Source organism: Crocodylus porosus, unplaced genomic scaffold (genome assembly GCF_001723895.1).
Source record: "Crocodylus porosus isolate Cpor-Errol unplaced genomic scaffold, CroPor_comp1, whole genome shotgun sequence".
Taxonomy (NCBI): domain Eukaryota; kingdom Metazoa; phylum Chordata; order Crocodylia; family Crocodylidae; genus Crocodylus; species Crocodylus porosus.
This window is the reverse complement of record NW_017728928.1, coordinates 6,704,735-6,717,865: the sequence shown is the minus strand read 5'-3', so window position 1 is coordinate 6,717,865 and position 13,131 is coordinate 6,704,735.

Here is a 13,131-nt window from a genome sequence, read left to right as displayed (position 1 = left end):
CGGGCCGGGCGCGGGCGGCCGCACCATGCGAGCTGAGGGCTGGGTCTTTGCGGGCGAGGTGAGAGGTTCGTGCGTTCAACTGGCCTACAAAGTCCCAGTTCTCGGCTCCCAGCACCGGCGGCGGCGCGGGCTCGCAGGTGGGCGCGGGACGGCGTCACAAGGGGGCCCGCTGCCCTGACGTCACGGACCTGCTGCGTCATAACGGACCCCGAAGGCCGCGCGTCGCCGTCGCTTCCTCCCCGCGGGGCCTCGGGACTCCCTCTCCCCTGCCCCCCCTCCCCCCCCGTTTAATAGTGAAGTAGGCCGGGGGGGCACTCAGCAAACTGGACCCTTCCCCCGGCTCCCTCGGAGCTGCTCGCAGCAGCCACAGGAGCGCCGGGGGGCTGCAAGGACAGGCCGCGGCCCCGGGCCTGCGCGGCTCTCCCCACGCGGGTTTCTCTCCACGCCAGGATCCTTCCCGGCGGGCGCGCGGGCATGTGCGTGTCGAAGTCGCGGGCCCCGGTGTACCTCGTGAAAACCCTGGTGCTAAAGGGAGAGTCGGATAAAACCCAGCACTAAGAGCTGGTCGGGAACTTTCCTGGAAACCAAATTTCAAGGGAGATTTTTTTTTTTTTTTTTTAATTCTTGCAAGCTTCCCCTGCCCCACCCCCTTCTGTCTGCCGGACGCGTTAAAGTATGTGGAAAATAAGGAGTGAACGCAAAAATGCCAAACATTGTCCTTTTGATACTGGATGCAGTTAAAGAACATTCTGTATCTGGCCACGTGTTGCTCCTCCCTATGGATTATTAGGCTTAAACTAATTTAACTTGTAACGAAATGGCAGTGATCTGAGCCAGATCCGCTGCCCTGAAATGAGAGGGATCTACGGCAGTTCAATCATGTTGTAAAAAAATAAAATTAAAATTGCAGTGGGCATATGGGGCCATCCCCTCCCGTCAGGTTTGCTGCACAGCTTTCCATCGATTTGGGGGGGATTCAACTTGGAAAAACTTCTGCTGCGGTGCGGCTCACAAGGGGGAACTGCCGAGCATCTTTTGGGGGGTTCTGGATAACTCCTTTCTGAATCCTGTCCTACCTTCAGACGGGTTTTTAGAAGTCACTTCTGTTTTTTCTGTTTTCAAAACTGCAGTGGTGCATCGGGCTTCTTCATTTTTATCTCGCTGCGCTCCCTTTCGAGGGACTAGCAGACCTTGTACTTCTGTCAGGACATTTTCTTTATTGTGAAATTTGTGACATTTCAGAACTTGCCAGGTTATCGATACCTGAACTATTTTCTGCCGGCAGTATTTATTTATTTATTTAGTTTACCTTCTTTCTTTTAAGTGTCTTATCCTGTTAAAAGAAATGACTCGTGCTTTTGGGTGCTTGCTTCTTCGGGACTACTCCAAGTCCCGGTTTTTAAAACACGGGCTCGACACTTTTGCAAACTGGGCCCCTTAAAGCGCGTCCGTTTGAGGTTCCACAGTTCCTTAATCACTTTTAGAAAACTTTTTTTTCCCCCCTTCTTTTTACCGTGTCGCTCCTCAAGGTGAAAGGACGGATTATTTTTTAGCACAATCCATCTGTTTGGCTTACGTGGGTGCAGTTGTTTAGAGCCAAGAGCACTCAAGTGACAGACGAGCTGATATTCGAATGCACTTTTTTCCCCATTAGTCTTCATTACTCCCGTGTCTGTTTAGACTGCAGCCGTGCACACGCTGCGGACCACTTTCCAAGCGCGCTCCCAGCCCCAAAGAGCATGCAGTTTCCTCCGTTCATTTTTCAGCGTCATTAAACGGTTCGATTTAAACATTTTGGCTTGATTAAGATTCAGGCTCGAGTCAACGGTTCCCTCGACTCCTCGATGACTTTGACAAATGACAATGTAGAAACAATTGCTTCTTTTAGTAGAATGCAGTGCAAATACTAGACCCAGCGCAGTAAATACGATTTTTTTTTTTTTTTTTTAAAAGATGTTTCGAGCTTTTGCTGCAAGTTGTTGGCAGTTTTCTTAACTGGTGATTTGCTGTTGATCTCTATTTTATAACGTCCTTCGATCTCTGGGTCACAGGCTCCGTGAAATTTTTCTTTTTTTTCCCACCCCCCTCTCTCCCTCAATCTGCTAATAATGGGGCTTTGTTTTATTTTCACTTCTAAACTTTGTGCCTCTTTTGCTAATCTTTCTCAGTGTACAAATAAGCTTTCTTCGGCAGTCAGAGTTGACAAGGTTTACTTCACAATAACCTAGTTCTGGGCAGAGCTGCAAGGCCTTCTCTCCATTTATCAGGGCCTTAGCTGTGAAGTTTATTGCAATGCAAGGGTGACATTTTCAGCCTTCTGAAAGAGTTGGTAAATATTTGGCTGGTCCTACGCCTCCAGCACAAAAAGGGCTGTATTTTATCTGTGATAAGGCCTGAAAGAAAAGTATCTGAGCACTAAGGGCTTGATTCATTGAGCAAGAAGGGTGGGGTCCGGGCAGGATATTCACTCCTTGAATGGCCGAGCAGAAGTAAAATGTTTGTTTGCAGAGGGTTTGTTTGAAAACTACTGTTGCTCCACGTTTGCAAGTAGAGGCCTTCGGCTCGGGGCCCTGGCAAGCTGCTGGTCGGAGGAGTTGCAGGCGGGGCGGGGGGGGAGATATACTCTGAATTTATTAATTCATGCAGCGGAGGGGGTGTGAGATCTGGGTTGTGCTCTGGCTCTCTTTGCTCTGCTGTTCGGTACAGGAGAGGGGCCGGACTTTCCTGAGAGCTTGGGGACCCACGTCCCTGGGAGCCAGCCCCGTTCGGGATGGCTAGCACCCTCCGTGCATCCCCTGACCCCCCACCCCCACCCCGCGCCTCTCGTGGCACGCGCGGAGCATGGGGTATACGAGCTCTTTCTGCTGGGCCGCTCTTAAAGCAAGGCAGTGGCAGGCCATGCAGGGAAGGGCCGAACTACCCTGAAAAGCAAGTGGGTTGGGGGCACGCAACCGCTTTGCAATGGTTCCTGGTGACTGCGTGGTGCCCCAGCCCCGGGGGTCTCTTGCAGAGGGGTGAGCGCTGGGGCGGGTGAGCGTGCGGCACACTGCCGCCTCGGCCAGTCACGGGGGATTACGCTGCCACCGTCGCTGTTACCCGAGCGCCTTCCCTCTAAAACCGGGAGTAAGAGCAGGGTCTGCGCGGGCTGTTTCAGGTGAATGGCTCTGCTTGGCCCGGGGGCTTGTTGGCTGATTGTTGGTTTTTTTAATTTGCTGCCTATTGCTCAGGGAACCCAGCAAAGGGTGGCGTCTGACTATGAGCAGGAGGATTCCCGGGCAGCGTTTGCATGGCCGCAGTGGCTGCTCGTCCAGGGCCCAGTCGAGATTCCCAGGCTTGGTGGATTGGGGGGGCCACAGATTATAACAGCAGAACCGCAGGGGGTGTCCTCCACCATGGTGCGCCAGGGACCACTGCCCCTCGCCTTCAGGCTTCTTCCAGGACTGGTGGGGGCACGATGACATCCCAACGTCCATAGCATCACTCCTGGCACAGTCCCAATTATACCTAGCGCTGCAGTAGCCCGCCTCGCATCTGGGATGTGCTCAGCAGCATCTCTTGTAGGGAGCCGTGTTCTTGCATGCAGTTTTATAAAGCCTCCTGTATGAGCACGGCTTCTGGGTCAGCTACAGATCATTCAGCTGCAGAGATGACAGTAGTGGCTGTGTCATTGGTTGGAGGGGGGAGCAAACCCCGCAGTGAGGTATTTCTGGTACCTCTTGGGGAATGGAGGGTAGGGTCCAACCTGCGTGAACTGGGGAGATGCTGCTGACCTCAGTGCTAGCTCTCCAAACCCCTCACACGGGAGAAGTGCTGCATGGGCTTGACCCCGTTTCCATTTCGCTCGGTGGAAAAATGTCCCTTAATTAACACAACGCCAGATCAAACCCCACGAAAGCAAGCTGCCGTTGTCTCTGCAACCGCATTCCCAGTTGTCTCCCAGCTTTGGGTATGGAATTTCCTCGAACGAAGCCTTCAGAAACACTGCTCTGCTCCGACTCGAGCACAATTTAAAACACGGTTATGTTTTAATTTGATCGGCTGCTTGTCAGACCTATTCACCAAGTATCTAGAAAGCAAACCAAAGCGATGCTTAAGCCCAGGGGTTTGTGTCTATGGGGGGGAAAAAACAAACTTTAGTCAGCTCTGTGCAGCCCAAGCTTTTGAATTCTGCGCTGTTCACAGGGTTAAACTCAAATATGCAAGTGCAATAGTTTAAGGAATAAATTCCAGAAGCTGTTTAACTCTTGGTTTCATTGCAGAGCAGCGATCAGGTTGAGTTAAGCAGAATTGCTGTATGCAAAAACATCTGGAATAATATCATATTTCCACAAAAAGGAATTTTCTTTAGAAAGAGCAATGATGTGCTGATATTTGAGAGGATGGAGCTAATAGCAACCTACAAATTCTGGAGAACCAATTAAGAATTTATTGCATAAAATACTGGGACCTTGTTGGGAATCTTGATTTTATTTTTATTTTTTTTTTAGTTACAGGCTTTTTAAAAACAAAAACAACCCCCCCCCCCAAAAAAAACAAAAAACAGCAATTGATCTTGAACTTGAACTTTCTCAAGTGAAGGGATCAATGAGAGATCTTGGTGTTGAGTCACAATACGTAGCTTTGGACTTTATTCCAGTTAACCAAGTCGCAGGAAATGTATTTGGAGCTTTTCTAGCTAGGTGGTAGTAAAAAACCTCTGGGGGGAGAAGTGGCGTTTGTTTATTGTGAAACAATAATTTGAGCATAGAGCAGTGTGAATGTGTTTGATTTAAAAACACTTTGAAACGATTTTGATGTCTCCTGGGAGAAATCATTTCCTCTCTTCCACTAGAGAATATATCTTTTACAATTAAAGAGGTTACGTTAAAGCAGTTTAAAATCTAAGTGAGGCTTAAATTTTTTTTTAATTGCAAAGTCGATTAGGAATATGAATGTGTAAGGTACAAATGTGGTGATTAATTTTGTGGAAATTAGTGTTGGGAGAAGGGGGAAAAAGATTTGAATGCAAAGCAGCAGCTGTGCACTAAAGAACGACCTGCAGAGAGGTAATTTAAACAAAAATGAGTGCGTCCACTTCAGGTTTATTGTGCAAGGTAAAGAAAAGGAAACAAATAACACCACTAATGAAAAAGCACTTTTAGATATTTAAATGTTCTGCCTTAATATCGTTGTGGGCTGTTCAGTAAGAGTTAATGGCTCTTTTATAAACACTTTTTCCTTTTGACAGTGTCCATTTGAAATGACTCTATCCTATAAGCCAGAAAAACAATTTGAAAATACTAAATTTTATAAAATAACTTGTACCTTTTTAAATAACCAACCTCTGAAGTACACAGAGTAATTCATTTAGGGTATATTTTCATCCACATTTCCCAAATCGTAGTTCATAAAGAGCTTTAAGAACTTCACCCCGTATAGCTACCTCCAGTGTTACAACAGAGCAGTTTCACCGCATCGTTTTATAATGTTTGCCTGTTGGAGTTCGAAGTGGTAAATTGAGATTAGAATTGCGTTACTCAAAGCCCCAGACTAAATTTAGCTCTGGACTACACAAACTGCCTTGCTTCAGCTTCACTGGAAGAGTTTGGTTCACACGTAGCATAGCTGAGCTCGTTCAGCATCTCCTTGGGGAACAAATTAGAGCCTGAATGAGGACATTCACGCACATTGATGACATTAATGCTGTATGTATTTGGAGGCTCTGCATACATCCAGCCTGTAAAATGTACACCCTCTCTTCCCTCTTCCAAGGGCTTTTATTTAATGTCTTTATCAAGAACCATTAAGGGTGACTTGGACACAGTGAAACGGGGCTGCTTTGACACCCGTTCTCCGCCGAGACCTTTGCAAAGGTAGCAATAAGCTGCTCTCTGCAGAGACTCTCCTGCAGTGCTCGCCCGATCCACGTCCTTGTTTCATACGCCTTTATTTTTAAAAAACGGAGGAGTCAGGAACATGCTGGCTCCCCAATATGCAGCATTATGTAATACAGCTTACCTGGGGTTTGGCACGTGGGCCTTTTTGTTGAACTTTGGGATAATGTTACCCTCCCTCCCGCTTCCCCCCTACCCCACTTTTTTTTAACTGTAGTTTTATCACAAAACATCTGGTTGAGAGTTCGGGCTTGAAAGATCACTTTGGATTTTATTTCTTTGCACCGTATCGTCTGCAATCCAGACTGGGATTGCAGCTCTGGGGAATTACCCCGTGCCAGCAGGCACGTGTGACTTGTGAGGTGAAGTTTCTCCAGCGACCATTTATTTACTGACCTTCACCGGCTGGGGAGCTGGCCGGCTGTGCACCGTTGTAGGGAGCAGCAGTAGTCTCTGAAAATCCGCCCCAAAGCCTTTTTAACCTGTCTGTAATGAATATTCTGTTGTAAAGTTTTGGTAGCTCTGGATCAGCTGTACGAGGCTGTACTATATATAACCAGCTCTTTCATTGTGAAACACGTTTTCCAAAAATAACTATTTTCTAACTTGTTCCTAGCGCTCCCTTTTAACGCCCAGTCCCGATCATCTGGGTTGGAATGATACAGATATTTTTTTAAAAATAATTAGGCTGTAGCAAAAAATGCGCTGGGCTGTGTCTGAAGCTGTTGTAAATGGGCAGAAACGCTGATGCTAACTGAACGGACGTCTGCTGCTTGTACGCCAGCGGAGGGTCTGACCCAGCTGTCCGCAGGCCCGTCGCGGTCCCCCCGCATTAGGTGAAACGTGTCCGTCGGTCCGGCGTCCCGTCCGAGTAGCGACTCCCGCCAGGTGGACTTCAGTGGAGCTTTGCTGATTTACTCCGGCTGAGGGCACGGCCCGGCGCGGGGGGGCCGTATCCTGTGCCGTCCGCAGCTTCCGCCCTCCCGGCACCGCAGCGAACCCGCCAGCGTCACCGAAAAATGGATGGGAGTAAAAGTGAAACGTTGCGATCTGATTCTGTTGGGTGAGCTTGAGGAACGTGCAGAAAAGGGCTCGGGCAGCGCAGGCTGGCAGGTCGGGATGCGTCTGACGCGTGCTCTGTTCAGACCCGGGACAAGACGGCGCCTCGGCCTCCTGCTCCTGTTTACGCTGGGGGAGGCAGGACCGTGGGATCAGGGTTTTGGGCCCAGCGAAGGGTATTGCTGACTTCAGCAACAGCTGCAGGGACCAGAGTAGATCTGCTGTGCCTTTACTGAACTCAAAACTCCTCGCGAGCCTAGGGGGAGCAGGATCAGGCCCTGGTTTGCTAACTAACACTCTTTGAAAGGTATCAAAGGCTTTTATTTTTTTTTCAGGCCTGGTAAGTTCCTGGAGAAAGTAAATGCACACGCTGACACCAGAGCAAATGAAGTCTCATAGGTCCCATGGAAAGTGCTCTTTTGCTTTCTGAGGCTTTTGACTTGGGTTTCGGGGCCACCTAGGTACCTGGGACACGCTGTCTCGCAGCTGCACACGCACCGCGGAAGAATTTTATGTACCTTTTGCCTAAGTCTTATGGAAAACTGGACTCCCTTTTGCATGCCGCTTTTTCATATGTTTAAAGTTACGTATGTAGGAAATAGCTTGTCGCCGATTGTCTCGCTGTCTGATTGCTGAATGGAGATCGCAGGCGACATGGCATATACGTTACTCGCGCGCTGGCCTTACAAAATGTTTCCGTGATTCTTCTGCCATCTGTCAAAGAGGAAGAGTGCATAAAGTCCCTATTGCCTTTACTTTAAGGATCAGAGGTCCCTGGTAGTAGTAAAGCCAAATGTTCAACGGTACATTTGACCGTGTCTGCATCAGTCTGGTTTTATTTAATGGCATTTCACAACGCGGGTTGAGACGGGCCGTTTCTGGATCCTGAATCGAACCCCCAAATACGGCGTTGAGAATAGGGCTAGAAATCCAGTAGCTGTAGGAGAGGCTGACAAAGTCAGCAGGGTGAGACCGCAAGAAAGAAAGGATGTACGTTCCCCCAAACGTCCAAGCTGTGTAATGCCATTCAAGCAGCAGTCGAGCCGAGCAGATATATGGTGTAATAAAACACATTTTAAAAAAATTGTCTTTAGTCAGAGAATCAATAAAAACTTGTAACAGGACAACGAGTTCTTAACTAGAAGTTGGCCCAACTTAAAAAGTTCATCGGATTAGTAGCACGACAGGAGAGAGACTCGTCGTTCCGTTACGCCTCTCCAGGCGTGCAGCACTTCTGTCTTGCTTGCCCTGGTGAATAAATCTGCTCTTTCATGAGTCTGACAATAAATAATGTGATTGGATCAGTTAAAAAGTCACAGCCACCATTTATCAATTATTGTGTCTCTTCTTGTTCCTTAGAGTGACTTCTGTTGGGAGGACGCTTCCTGCAGAACGGACACAATCCTCTTCTCTAATCCCCCTAATCGGATGCCTTGCCCTCCGGGTTGTCCATTGAAAATTGATTTGCGCACGCTGTGCACTAATTGAAATCGCCTGGGCCGTCAGCATTCGGAGGGGTTTGATTGGAGGCAGGAGAAGAGTTTTTTCCTTCCCCGCTTCTGGCTGGGTCCAGCCGGCGCTCTGGAGGGGTCGCGAGGATTTCTCATTGAGCCGGCACGTCGTTGTTTCATCCCGCTCCTCTGTTTTAAGAAGCAGAGCTTTTTGTGGACTCCCTTAGTTGCATTTCCTCCCCCTCCAATCCCCCCACACCCCCAGCCCTGGGAAGTGGATAAGATTTGCTGCTTTTTTTCCTCTCCTGCACTTTATTTTAAGTTGGGAATAACTCTGTGCTGGGGAGGCGGACTGTACAGCCAGAAAAAATACTCGCTACATCCTGTAATATTTTGAGTAATGAAATGTGAATTCACGCGGACACGAGATGGATGTGGGATTTATTGACTGCGGAGTCTCCGCTTCTAATATTTACGACACATTTATTTTGTTTGATTGATAACATTTCCTGGCTGCTTCTGAGGCTCTCGACTAGCTACCCAAACACGACCGAGCTGGTCCCCATGAGCCCCTACAAAAAGTGGGTGGTGTTATCATCTCCTCTGCGGAGGAGGCGTGCGTTGTGCAGCGTGCAGAGCCCGTCGGCAGCAGAGGTGGGAGTCCTGAATCCTGGTCTTTGGCACTTGACCCCTTCCTATCACGCGCCGGTCTCTTGAGGGGCTTGCATGATGATTTATTTTTACGGCAGAACAGGCTGCTGTGACATGGAAAGAGAGTTAACCTTTTTCTCCACGCGAGGGGTGTGCGAGGCGGACTATCCCGGCACCAGGGGCTGGTGCTCGGTGCAGAGCAAGAGGTGCCAGGCGTGTTTGCTTTGGCTCGTTGCAGAGAGAGGATGTGGGAATGCCGCGTTGTCACGCGCAGCTGAAGGATTTAGGAACCCAAGTCGACTTCACGTTAGAAGGGCCTTTTCCCTTGTGCATTGCCAAAATGGAGTCTCTGCAGTGGGAAATACTTATTTGAAGCGTGACGTCTCGCCTTTCAAGTAATTGAGACCCCACAGGTGTAGCGCAGCGTTGTTTCCTCGGACGTGTTTTTCAGCCTTTTATTTGCAGTTCATCGCCGCAGTCCCACAAAGACTTGAGGGCGTGCTTAACCTTTTATGCATAGTCTTGCTCTCCTCACCCTGCCTGTTGTCTTTGGAAAAAATGTGTGCATGGGGGGCGGGTGTTGGACTTGGCAAAAGTCCCGAGCTGATTTCCAAACTCCAAATGCCTTTGCGTGACTTTAGTTTTTGCAGGGATGGGCAAAATACAGCCCGTGGGCCAGATCCGGTTTGCCAGGCGACTGGACCCGGCCTGCGGCGCTCTGCATGGGGCCAGACCCCACCCGCTCGCCCTGGGCCAGCCCTGGCCAGTGCCCCCAGTCCTGCCGGGGGTGTTCCTGGCCCGCGACGGCTTATCAGAGCTCCCCGCGTGGCCCTCAGGCCCAAATAATTGCCCGCTCCTGATCGAGGCCCACTACTGTTATTACCGGATAATGTTAATAAATACACTAACATGACTCGCGGTTAGTACATTTTGGCACTGTGCCATCCAAATAACCTATGTTTGGGGGGGGAAAAACTTTGCAAGAAAAGGGTCTGCTTAAAATGAGAATTCAGGTTCCTGCTGAATCTTTTGGGAATGGTTTGGGGTGGCGGTGGTTTTTTAAATCAGGCTGCAGCAACGTAAGGAGGCTGAATAAAATGCTTTCACTTATCGGGCCTCCAGAAATTCAGGAAACGAGGAGCCTGACAGTTCTTGTTGGATCAGATTAGCGAGGTGCTCTGATCGAGCAAAGCAGTCAGCGTACGCTTAGCTTTTGAGCATGTGACTCGTTACATCCTGATTTGGTGAATGAATGCAGCAGGCGTTCAACTCGAAGCGCACGAGAGCTGCCCTGTGTGCATGCGGCAGCATCGGGGACTTCTAAAAATACCGGCGTGCAATAAACTGGCGAGTCAGTTGGTGACTTTTTCCTTGGAGTTCACAAAGGAACCTAAGGAAGGTGATTTTTGTAGGGTCGGTGCTAGTGGTGAGCCAGCCTCGTACTGCCTGGGCTGTCGGTGCAGGGCCGTGCCCGTTTACGCTCTTCAGAAGTCCTTAGTTTAATTAACTGTGGACTTGCAATTAATTTCCCCGACACTTTCTCTACTCATTGTTTACCATTTTTGCCCTTCTCAGCACTGCTGGCCGATGGAAACGGATGAGGTCAGACTGCTTCTTTGGGCCACGTTTGGATTAAGCGAGTGCCCGCGCCTCGTGGTGAATCCTAACTCAATGCGGCAAGTGGCAGACCGATTTAAAAGCAACTGTGTATTGTAAAGTGGACACTGGTGATGGGATCGCAGCCTGGTGAGCACAGTACAGCTGATTACATTCCCAGGCTGGTATTTATGAGATTTTTATCGGGTATCTTGAAATCTAAATGAATTAAGTGAGGTCCACAGCCAGGGAGCCTGTGTGCCAGGCTCTCTTTAGCTCTGTGCCAGCCTATGCTAAAATCACTTATTTAGGGCGGACTCGCTTTGGCAGCCCGTGGGGTATTTGGTTTGCTCTCCCCCCAGAGTTTTCCCCGACTTGCTGGCTCATCTCTGTGCCAGGGAGCAACACCAGCATGGGGCGGAGGCTGTTTTCTAACCCACGGCAAAGCCAGCATCCCAACTGTGCAAACACTTCGCTGAGGTCCCGCGCTGTAGGCCCACGTCCGACCGTCCAAGGAGGGTGTAATACAGCTGCCTCTGGAGGGGCTGCTCTAAGTGTGCTGCCATGACTACTTGTTTTATTTAATATAATTCATCTCGTTTTGGGACTGTAGCCTCCCCGCTCTGTCCCACTGGCAGGGGCATCCCCTGCGCATAAATACCAGTGGGGTCATCCCAGCGGGGAGAGGTAGACGAGCATTCAAAGTTGCTATTTAAATTGCCAGCTCTTGCACGGTCGGGTATGGTGTGTGGTTTTTTCCCTAGGTGGGCACAACGGAAAATCTGCGTAGTCTGTTTGATTTATCTAAATCTTATAGATTTCAGAGACACGCTGTCAAGGTTAACTGATGTACCCTCCCTTAAAAATAACTTGTGCTCTGCATCTCTTTTGATGACGCTGGGGGGGGAGGTTTCCAGGTAGGATGGCAGAGTCAGTCCAAAGCAGATGGCTCTGCATACCCCGCAGGCACGATGGGGATCCTGGTTGTAGTCCGGTGGCACGTTAGCAGTGCCCGTCCTTCCCTTCTGCAGGCAGCCTCTGCTCCTGGCCCGTGCACGCTTTCGGGGGTTGTCTCTTAAGGGGAACCCAAGCGTCCGCTTGCGCAATAAACTTGGCTCCATGCAGCCGAGTAGGAGGGCGCAGCCGGAGCTTCGCCAGGCCCAGAGCGGGAGTGGCCTGTGGGCTGCACGAGGAAATATGCAGCTTCCTGCATCGCTTAATATTGCACATGTAGCTCTCCCTTTGTCAGTCCGTGACCATGCTAAGTGGGTGGGTGTCTTTGGGCCTGACCCTGTTTCCCTCTGCTCTCAGAAATGACGGTTGCAGCATCGGCTCCTGAGCTTCCTCCAGAAGAGCGGAGGAGAGGTTTCCCGTGGTATTTCGGTGCCCTGCTTGGAGGAGCGTTGCTCCAAGCAGTGCAAGGGTGGAGCACAGCCAGCTTGTTCCTCCCCGTGGCTTTGCTCGTGGGGACGGGCTGAGCAGGGAGGCACGGGTTGTGTGCGCGCTGCCCCGCCAACCAAACCACAACGGAGAGGCCTAATTTTAGTTCTCTCCTCCTCCCTGCCTGTCCGTCCCTTGAAGCAGTCGCCTTTCTGGAGTGGGGAGAGACTGCCAGAGCTTTAATGTCTGTCCGTGCGCTGTCCTGCAGATCCGGTGCCGCGGCCCTTTGCTATAGCGACGGCCGGCACGGCGCGATCACGGAGCCGTCTCTGTTTGCGTATGCACCAGGGCTGCTTGCATGTTGCTTTGGAGAGCTGTAACCTCGTTTGTAAGAGGAAGATCTGCCCAGTCTGAATTTCAAGAACAAATTGGAGACAAGGCTCTATTCATAAAGGAGAGCATGTCCTTGCAGGGCCTAAACGCCGTAGATAACTGATTTCTGGATGCGTGCGTTGCCAGCATCTCTCCAAAGATGTTCCTACAGGCTGCGGCTGAGCATCGGCTGTTTTTTTGCCGTTGCGTCCATTGGCTCATTCAAATGCAGCCGTGGTCAGCCTGAAGAAATGGGATGCATTTATAGAGTTGCTCAGAGCATCCACGTACGATCAACGACCCTAAAGCTGGCTCTTGCTCCAGTTTTATCTCAGTCGAGTTCTTCCGTGCGCTGTCGGGAGTGGGAATAAAGCTCTTTGGTGGGAGCAGGTCGGGACCTACAGAAAGGGCCGTATTTTGGGCTGGTGAAGTGGTGTTGGTCCCCTGGCAATGCTGCCTTACCCCGGTGGAGCATCTGGCCCTTTGGTGTCTCGCACGCTCTCCGTTCTCACTCGCTGCCTTCAGAGGGAACCCGTCACACACAAGCGCTGCTTTAAAAAGGATGTGGCCTTGTATCTGGGACTAAAACCCCCATTTGGTTAAGGCTGGAGTAGTTGTCAAGAAAGGAAGTCAGTGGTCACCCTGTGCCGTGTCTCCCCTCTGCCCCCTGTTTTGCATGTCTCTGGGCTGAGGTCTGGATCCAGACCAAGCAGCTTGCAGCAGGTGCTGCCCCGTGCGGGATCCCAGCC